The 8,827-nt window shown below is 37.1% G+C and overlaps 1 pseudogene; it reads right to left on the bottom strand.

Moving 5' to 3' along the window:
* Positions 1 to 6,880: 6,880 nt before the first annotated feature.
* On the bottom strand, positions 6,881 to 8,097 carry LOC129073356 (pre-mRNA-splicing factor RBM22-like; annotated as a pseudogene).
* Positions 8,098 to 8,827: the final 730 nt, after the last annotated feature.

Here is an 8,827-nt window from a genome sequence, read left to right as displayed (position 1 = left end):
ATTTAGAGAGATACTTCTAATGCAATATAGAGTCCGGAGAATTTAACACAGGAGGAAAGGAGAAAAATTTAGGTAGCTATTTATTCTCAGCAGGCGAGAAATGAGGAGCTGGTAGTGGGAATGGAAGGGATGGGTACAGATATTCAGAGAGTGAGAAAGGTTCATGAAGTTGGATAGGCAAGACACAGTGAAATTGATGCACAGAATGTCATGTAGAAAATAAGAGAATAAGCAGGATAGGACATGGAAACAATGATAAATTTACTTTTGTGCATGACGAATATACCTGGAGGTGAAAATCATGTTTTATGTGGGCTTGGACTTTGGCCAATGGCATATAGTAAAGATGATCTTAAGGACTTGGACCAACCTCACTTAGCAAAGAGATTCAAGTGTGTTCACTAGACCAGATTGATTAGAGAAACTCTCAGATTAAGCTTCAGATGCCCAGCAATTTAATTAGCTAGAACCTACCATTTCCTTAGCATCTTACTTATTGAAGCTTTATTGTGCTTAGGTGAAAAATCTATCCTGGAGTCAAATATTCTGTAATACTGTCACTCTGAACTTTTTACTACTTTCAAAATGAATCACGTTTTCCTAATCACTGACAAAAAGACAAGAAGGAATCCTCCACTTTACAATTGATCAAATTCTCTTTTATTTGAATTTCACATTCTCTGTTACCCCCCAGAGTGGATCTGTTGTTTTTTCCTCGACCTTACACTCATATTAGTCATTGATTCTTCATGAAAAATACCAAAGCAATTATTGTCGTCTACTTATTTTATCCTCTATGAAGAGATCACAACTGTCTTCTTAGGGCCCTACAAAATCAAGGGTTGTTTACACCAATCACACAACTCAACACTTTTTCTCAGCTTTTCAAGATAAAAGTTTAAAGGGCTTCCTGATTAAAGTGCTTCTGTGATTTTTGGCCTGCATCAAGTTCTATACTTCCCCATTATTTCCTTAGAGCTTCTTTTACAGTCAAGGAAGCAACTTGGACACAACCTCCAGTAAACAAAATAGTGAGGAGGGGAAGAATTCAGATTGGTGTAATTTCCTAGTTACCTTTTTGGAAATTAGTGGAAGGAGACTCATGTTTCTCTTGTTTTTATTGACATCTTTGTTAGAGTATTTAAATCTACATCATCACCCAGTGTGCCTGTACTACTGAGTCAAATGGAATGGACTTTTGATGTTTCCTTTGATTAGTGATCTTTCCAGGACTGCTGCCATTATTCTGATCTATCTAGATCATTGCCAGTTAAAAATTTAAAATAACACATCAGCAGAGTCAGACAAAGGTGGGTTTGACTTGTGATTCCATCATCTACTAACTGTGTAACTTAACTAAGTCATTTAATTTCTCTGAGAGCTCCCTGTTTCCTCATCTGTAAAAAGATATAATCATACACACTCTGTGTTCCTCTCGAGCTTGGAGTGGTTTTCAAATCACAAAAGTATTTTACCAATTTTGAGACACTAACACATATAATATGGTAGTTTTTTTTTTCTTTATTTATTTTTAAATACATTTGTCTCTGCCTCCCCCCCACCACTTTCCCTTGCCCCCTCCCTCCTTCCCTCCCTCAGCTCTTCCCCTTTGGTTTTGCCCATGAGTTCTTGCTATAATGTTCCTTGACTTTCCCCTTCCCTTCCCTTTCCCTGCCCTCCCCTCCCTCCTTCCCTCTTATCTCTGTTGATTTCTTTTCCTTTCAGTGTTGCTGGTCTTCTTTTCCTTGCATCTTTGTATTGTTGGTTAGGTTCCACTTATAGGTGAGATCATATGGTATTTGTCTTTCGACCCCTGGCTTATTTCGCTTAGCATAATGCTCTCCAGTTCCATCCATGCTGTCGCGAAGTTTAGTAGTTCTTTTTTCCTTTCTGCTGCGTAGTATTCCATTGTGTATATCTACCATGGATTTTTGATCCAATCATCTACTGATGGGCACTTAGGTTGCTTCCAACACTTGGTTATTGTAAATTGTGCTGCTATGAACATTGGGGTGCATAGGTTCTTTTGTACTGGCGTTTTGGTGTTCTTAGGGTATAGTCCCAGGAGGGGAATCACTGGATCAAAAGGCAGTTCCATTTTCAGCTTTTTGAGGAAACTCCACACCGCCTTCCACAGTGGCTGTACCAGTCTGCATTCCCACCAACAGTGTACTAGGGTTCCCTTTTCTCCACAGCCTCGCCAGCACCAGTTGTTTGTTGATCTGTTTATGATGGCCATTCTGACCGGTGTGAGGTGGTACCTCATGGTGGTTTTGATCTGCATTTCTCTGATGGCTAGTGATGCTGAGCATCCTTTCAAATGCCTCTGGGCCCTCTGTATCTCCTCCTTGGAAAAGCATCTGCCTAGGTCCTTTGCCCATTTTTTGATTGGATCGTGTGTCTTCTTGGAGTGGAGTTGAGTGAGTTCTTTATATATCTTGGAGATCAAACTTCTATCTGATGTATCATTAGCGAATATATTTTCCCATTTGGTTGGTTCCCTTTTCATTTTGCTGATGTTTTCTTTTGCCGTGCAGAAGCTTCTTATTTTGATGAGGTCCCACTTGTTTATTCTTTCCTTTATGCCCCTTGCTTTAGAAGACATATCAGTGTTTTGACACACATTTAGAATGTGTGGAAGAAAAAATGAAAGGTGTTATTGCTGTTCTCTGAAAGATACAATGAAGGATGTTTAGTGATTTGCCAGAATTTATGTCACAAGTTAAAGATATTTACAGAATGTTAGTTTTTTGTCATTTTTTTATTGTTCAGTTATAGTTCTCTTGCCTTTTTCCTTGATGCTCTCCCCTGCCTAGTCCCCCCCCCGAACTCCCAAGCCAAACCCTTCTCCCTTGTCCATGACCATTAACCTTATATTCATTTTCCTTGACGTATCCATTCCCTTCTTTCCCCTGTTACTCTCCTACCCCCTCCCCTCTGGTAACTGTCAGTTTGCTCTTTATTTCTGTGTCTTTGCTTCTATTTGGCTCATTTTTTTTTGTTTTGTTGATCACATTCCACTTATAGGTGAGATCATATGGTATTTGTCTTTCACTGTCTGGCTTATTTCACTTAGCATAATGCTCTCGAGGTTCATCCATACTGTTACAAACAGTAGGATCTCCATCTTTCTTTCTGCTGCATAGTATTCCATTTTGTAACTGTACCACCATTTTTGATCCACTCATTTACTGATGGTCACTTAGGCTGTTTCCAGCACTTGGCTGTTGTAAATAATGCTGTGATGAACATTTTGGTGCATAGGCTCTTTTAAATTGGTGATCCAGGATTCTTAGGATATAGTCCCAGCAATGAAATTTCCAGGTCAAAAGGCAGTTCCATCTTTAGTTTTTTGAGAAAATTCCATACTGTTTTCCACAGTGGATGCACCAGTCTGCATTCCCAATAACAGTGTACTAGGGTTCCCTTTTCTCCACAACCTCACCAGCACTTGTTGTTTGTTGGTTTGTTAATGATGGCAGGGTAGAGTAATGGGGGGAAATGAGGGCAACTCTAATTGCACAACAATTTAAAAAAAGGAAAAAAAATGGTGGCTGTTCTGACAGATATGAAGTGGTATCTCATTGTGGTTTTAATTTGCATTGCTCTGATGGCTACTTATGCTGAGCATCCTTTCATATGTTTCTGGGCCCTCTATATGTCTTCCTTGGAGAAGTGTCTGTTCAGGTCCTTTACCCATTTTTTAAATTGAATTATTTGTTTTCCTGGTGTGGAGTTGTGTGAGTTCTTTTTATATGTTGGAGATCAAACCCTTGTCTGAGATATCACTGGCAAACATGTTTTCCTGTACAGTTGATTTTCTTTCATTTTGTTGATGTTTTCCTTAGCCATGCAGAAGCTTTTTAATTTTATGTAGTTCCATTTGTTTATTCTTTCCTTTATATCCCCAAAATTGACCCACTTTGCCCTATGGGATGTATCAGTGAAAATATTGTTGTGTGCAATATCTGAAATTTTCCTGTGTTCTCCTCTAGGACTTTTATGGTGTCACAACTTGTATTTAAGTCTTTTATCTATCTTGATATTTTTTGGTGTATGGTGTAAGTTAGTGGTCTAGTTTCATTTTTTTTTTTTTTGCATGTACTTGTCCAGATCTCCCAACACCATTTGTTGGGGGTCTACTTTTACTCCATTTTATGTTCCTGACCCCTTTGTGAAATATTAATTGATCATATTGACATCGGTTTATTTCTAGGCTCTCTATTGAATTCCATTGGTCTATGTGTCGGTTCTTATGCCAGTAACAGACTGTTTTGATTACACTGACCTCGTAATGTAGTTTGATATCAGGTATTGCAATCCCTCCTACTTTCTTCTTCTTTCTCAAAATTGCTGAGGCTATTCAGGGTTGCTTATGGTCCCACATAAATTTTTGAAATATTTATTCTATATCTGTGAAATATGTCATTGGTATTTTAATAAGAATTGCATTGAATCTATAGATTTATTTGGGTAGTATGTACATTTTAATGATGTTAATTCTTCCCATCCATGAGCACAGTATGTGCTTCCATTTATTTGTCTCTTCCTTAATTTTTTTTCTTCAGTGTTCTGCAATTATCCGAGTACAGGTCTTTTGCCTCCTTGGTTAAGTTTTCCCCTAAGTATTTTATTTTTCTCGTTGCTATAGTAAATGGGACTTTTTCCTAATTTCTGTTTCTGATATTTCATTGTTTACAAAAATGCTTTGATTTCTGAATATTGACTTAGTATCCCATTGTTTTGCCAAATTCAGTTATTAGTTTGAATAGTTTTTTTTTTTTTTTTTTTTTTTTTTTTTTTGTGGTGCCTATAGGGTTTCCTCTGTACACTATCATGTCATCTGCAAACAGTGACAGTTTTACTACCTCTATTCCAATTTGGATGCCTTTTATTTCTTTTTCTTGTCTGATCACTGTGGCTAGAACTTCCAGTAGTGTAGAAATTTAGTTTTTTTTTTTTAAACACAAAACACAAAAGCTACCATTTATGAGGTGCTAAGTATATGTCAAACACTATTCAATTATGTTTTAAATTAATTATCTCATTTGGTGGTCACAAGATTAAGTTAGGTATTACTATTAGAGGAATTTTTATAGTTAAGGAAACTTGTTCCAGGTCACCCAGAAAGTAAGTGAGAGAGATTTCAAATGTGGACTTGATAAAAAACAAACAAAACCCCCCAAAACTACTATCTTTTTAGCTACAATATGCTGGTTTTATAATCTTATATAAACATATTTTATTTTGATTTGCCAGTTTATCATCCTACAATTATATTACAACAGAACAATCTAAGGTAATTGAGGTACTGGTTTTTTGCTGTGTTCAGAGAAAGACAAGAAGGTTGGTTCCCAGCAACCATATAATTCAATGAGGGTGATGGTTGCTGAATTTTAGAAATTAACTTCTTCCCTAATTTATTTGTCAACTATAGGTGATTTAACAAAGTGAAGAGAACATAGTCCAAGAGACAACTTTTGAAACAACTTTTTCAACTAGACTTATTTTTTTATTGCATTGTTCAGCTACAGTTGCCCCACCTTTCCTCCCCACTCACTAGACTTTAAAATCCAGTAAGGAAAGTTATATGCCTTAGAGGTAGGTTGGCACATAGTTGGTACTGAATGAGTATTTGCTATTTTATTTCTCAGCAGATATTTTATGTACCCTGAATGAATACCTGTTGACTATAGCTAGCTGTATAGTTAAGCAACTCTGCAGACCAGCGTGAAATGAGATTGAAATGTAGTGTTTTTGTCTATGAAGCAATTCTTAAAAGTTTCTGTACACAATAAGATTTATATTTAATCAATTGTGAAGCATTACCATGCTATATAATTTACTTTGAAACAAATTTTTGGTTGATAAACATTTAGGAAATATAAGGTATACCACATTGAAACTAAAATTAGATTAAACAGTTTTTTTAATTGACCCATTTTAATTTTTTTAAAACAAAAAAACACAACACAACATCAAACTATTTTCATCATCTAAAATTCAGCTATACTCAAACATTCTAAGACCAAACAGTGTTACCTGCCCAGAAGTGGGGAATTAAAATGAGACAGATGAAGGTGAGTGCTGAAAGTCAAAGTTCCAGCTGTCGGTCACCAGTCTTCCACTCAAACACATTCCAATTGCTTTCATTTAAGTCTGTTAAAGTGTTTTACAAGACGTTCTTTAAAATAATCTCATCCCAGACACCAGATTTCTTCAATGATACACAGCTTCGTGACATTTTCTTCCATCCAGGTGATAGGAATAAAAAGTATTTTTTGTCCTTTTTTGGTAGCATGGAGAAGTAAAAGTATCAGGCAAGCCCCTTCAATAATCAGTGAGATGAGAGGTAAAGAGAGACCTGGGCTGTGTTGGTTACTGGTCTCCATTTGTCTTTCTGCAGGTATGACTGAACAAGTGATAAATTACGCTCATGCCACTACAATGATTAGTAATAGTAATCTTTTTTTTTTTAGAGGGTAAAAAGGAAAATACCCAATGGACACAAAAATGGTCAAAAGGGTTTTACCGCAGGTCAATTTTCTTTTCCTACAAAAAAAATAATACAAAATGAACATAGAGTTAGGATGGTAACTCCATTGAACATTCCAATTCATCCCACTGCTTGTTCCCCATAAAAGTAAGGGGAAGAGGCATTAAGTTTTATTAGTAATATTATAGTAGTAACCAGATGTGTTAATGGCAGCTTATTTGAAGTCCATCAATTGAATCGTGGCTGTCATTCTCTGCCCACATCTCAACACATTTGGCTACTGTGGAAACTACAAAGGAAGGAAAAATATATTTATTCAAGATTCATTTACTGGGATTTTTAAGTGTCCTGTCTTCTGTAGAACCCTGGAGCGGTAATAATGCACTAGGGGTTGCTGTGTTTCCTAGCCAGAGCTCCCATTCTCAGAGGGTCCAAAGAAGGATAGTGGATTGGTCCTGGAGCCCTCATGAAAGGAGGAGGTGGTCCCATTGGGTGGAACATGTGTGGCCCAGAATCTGCGGATGGGGGCAGAGCAATGTTCACCACAGCTGGGGGAGCACTGAAGGCAGGTTTAAGTAGTTGTTAGAGGCTTCTTCTGCTTCTGGAGGGGGAGAAAGAGCTCCTGGAAGGCTTCGAATGGACTCTAGCCTGATTCCAGACTCTGTAGTTCTGTCCTTCTCTTTTTCTTTTCCTCTGGCTGCTTTGGACCTTCCCCATTTAACATTGAGTCTATTACCTTTGACAATAAACTTATTAAAGGACTTCTCCACAGCCACTTCTGCAGTCTGCCTTGTGGAAAACTGGATGAAAGCACACTGCTGTCTCTGCACAACAATGATTTTCTGGATCTCTCCAAATCTGGTAGAAATGATTTTTTAGATCTTTCTCAGTAATGATATCACCCAGACTACTAACATATAGTGTGGTGATAGTCTCATCCTCCGGTGGGTCTAGAGGAGGCATTGTTGAAATCTGCTTTAGAAGCTTATCTGCAACAGGATGATTGATTCCATAATATTGGTCTTTATTGTTCTGATCAGCAAGGGAGTCATCTGGAGGTGTAGGTTTCTCATGTCTGTATGGACACTCCTCTTCTCTTCTACATTCACCTTTCACCCAGGAGGAGCAAATGTGGAGTCAGTTCCTTTTGTAGTAGGGTATGGTCCTTGCCATTTTGAGCAGTATGTCACTGGTGGATGTGGCTTTCCCCAGGACGTCAACTGGCCATGTTCCATCAGTTAGAAATCTCCCTCTCCATATTCTGTGTGTAGTGCTCTTTGTTGACATCTGACTTTAGCATGTCATCCTTGAAATACAATGCTGCATCATGAACCTAGATGGGCAGGCCATAGTCTAGATCCAGGAGGTATCCAATTTACTATAGTTTTGGTGCACTTCAGTCTTTCTAAAATGCATGCGAATACCAGGCACCAGCAAAACAGTGTTAATGGCTTGGCACAGGTTTTGCATTCTTTCCCATACTTTTCTTTGGTTATTCTGATATATGGGTTTTCTCCAAAATATGTCTGGCATGGAATAAGGAAGTCTGCATCCTCCCAGTTCTCCCTGTTGCAGGTGTTGGAACCCAGAGAAATCGCCATCTTGAGAGCATCCAGGAGAAACAGAAGCTTCCAAGTGGGGAGAGAGTGGATTAAACAGTTTTAAAGTCATTTAGATTAAGACAGTCGGAGGGAATCTTGAGAGTTCATGTAGATTCCCCCACCTTATTTAGAGTAGCTCTATATCTAAAATTTACAGAAATCTGAGGAATTACATGATGGTTAAGACTGGCTGAAAAAGGAGTATACTACTCTTCTTTTTAAAACCTTTTCATGTATTCCAAACTTTACTATTAGGATAATGATTTTCAAATGTAATAGAGAATCAGAGTTACCTAGAGCAGTACTTCTCAAATGTTTTGGATTTAGGATTCATTTATACTCTTCAAAATTATGAGAACCCCCTTATTTTTTACCTATTACATAATTATTGAAAAAACATAGTTTTATGACAACTAATTTTATCTTCCAAAACAAAAAAATATAGTGAAATTATAGAATGGTTTTATATTTTCTCAATTCTCTATAATATCTGGCATAACAGAAGGTAGCTATATTTTTCTACATTTAATTTGTTGCAATATATTATTTTGTTTGAACTATAAAAACATAATCCAGCATCACTCAGATACACAGTTGGAAAGGGAAGGAATATTTTAATAATCGTTATGATAAATGTGAATATTCTTCTTTGATATTATGCCAGAATTTAACAAGTGATATTTTTTTAAATATTAGTTACAGTATTGCATTGGAAATCATGTTAATGAAC

The sequence above is a fragment of the Pteronotus mesoamericanus genome, unplaced genomic scaffold, assembly GCF_021234165.1.
Source record: "Pteronotus mesoamericanus isolate MK-2021 breed Mesoamerican mustached bat unplaced genomic scaffold, CSHL_Meso_final contig_40, whole genome shotgun sequence".
Lineage (NCBI taxonomy): Eukaryota > Metazoa > Chordata > Mammalia > Chiroptera > Mormoopidae > Pteronotus > Pteronotus mesoamericanus.
The sequence above is the reverse complement of the archived record's forward strand: the minus strand, read 5'-3'. Positions and strand labels throughout refer to the sequence as shown.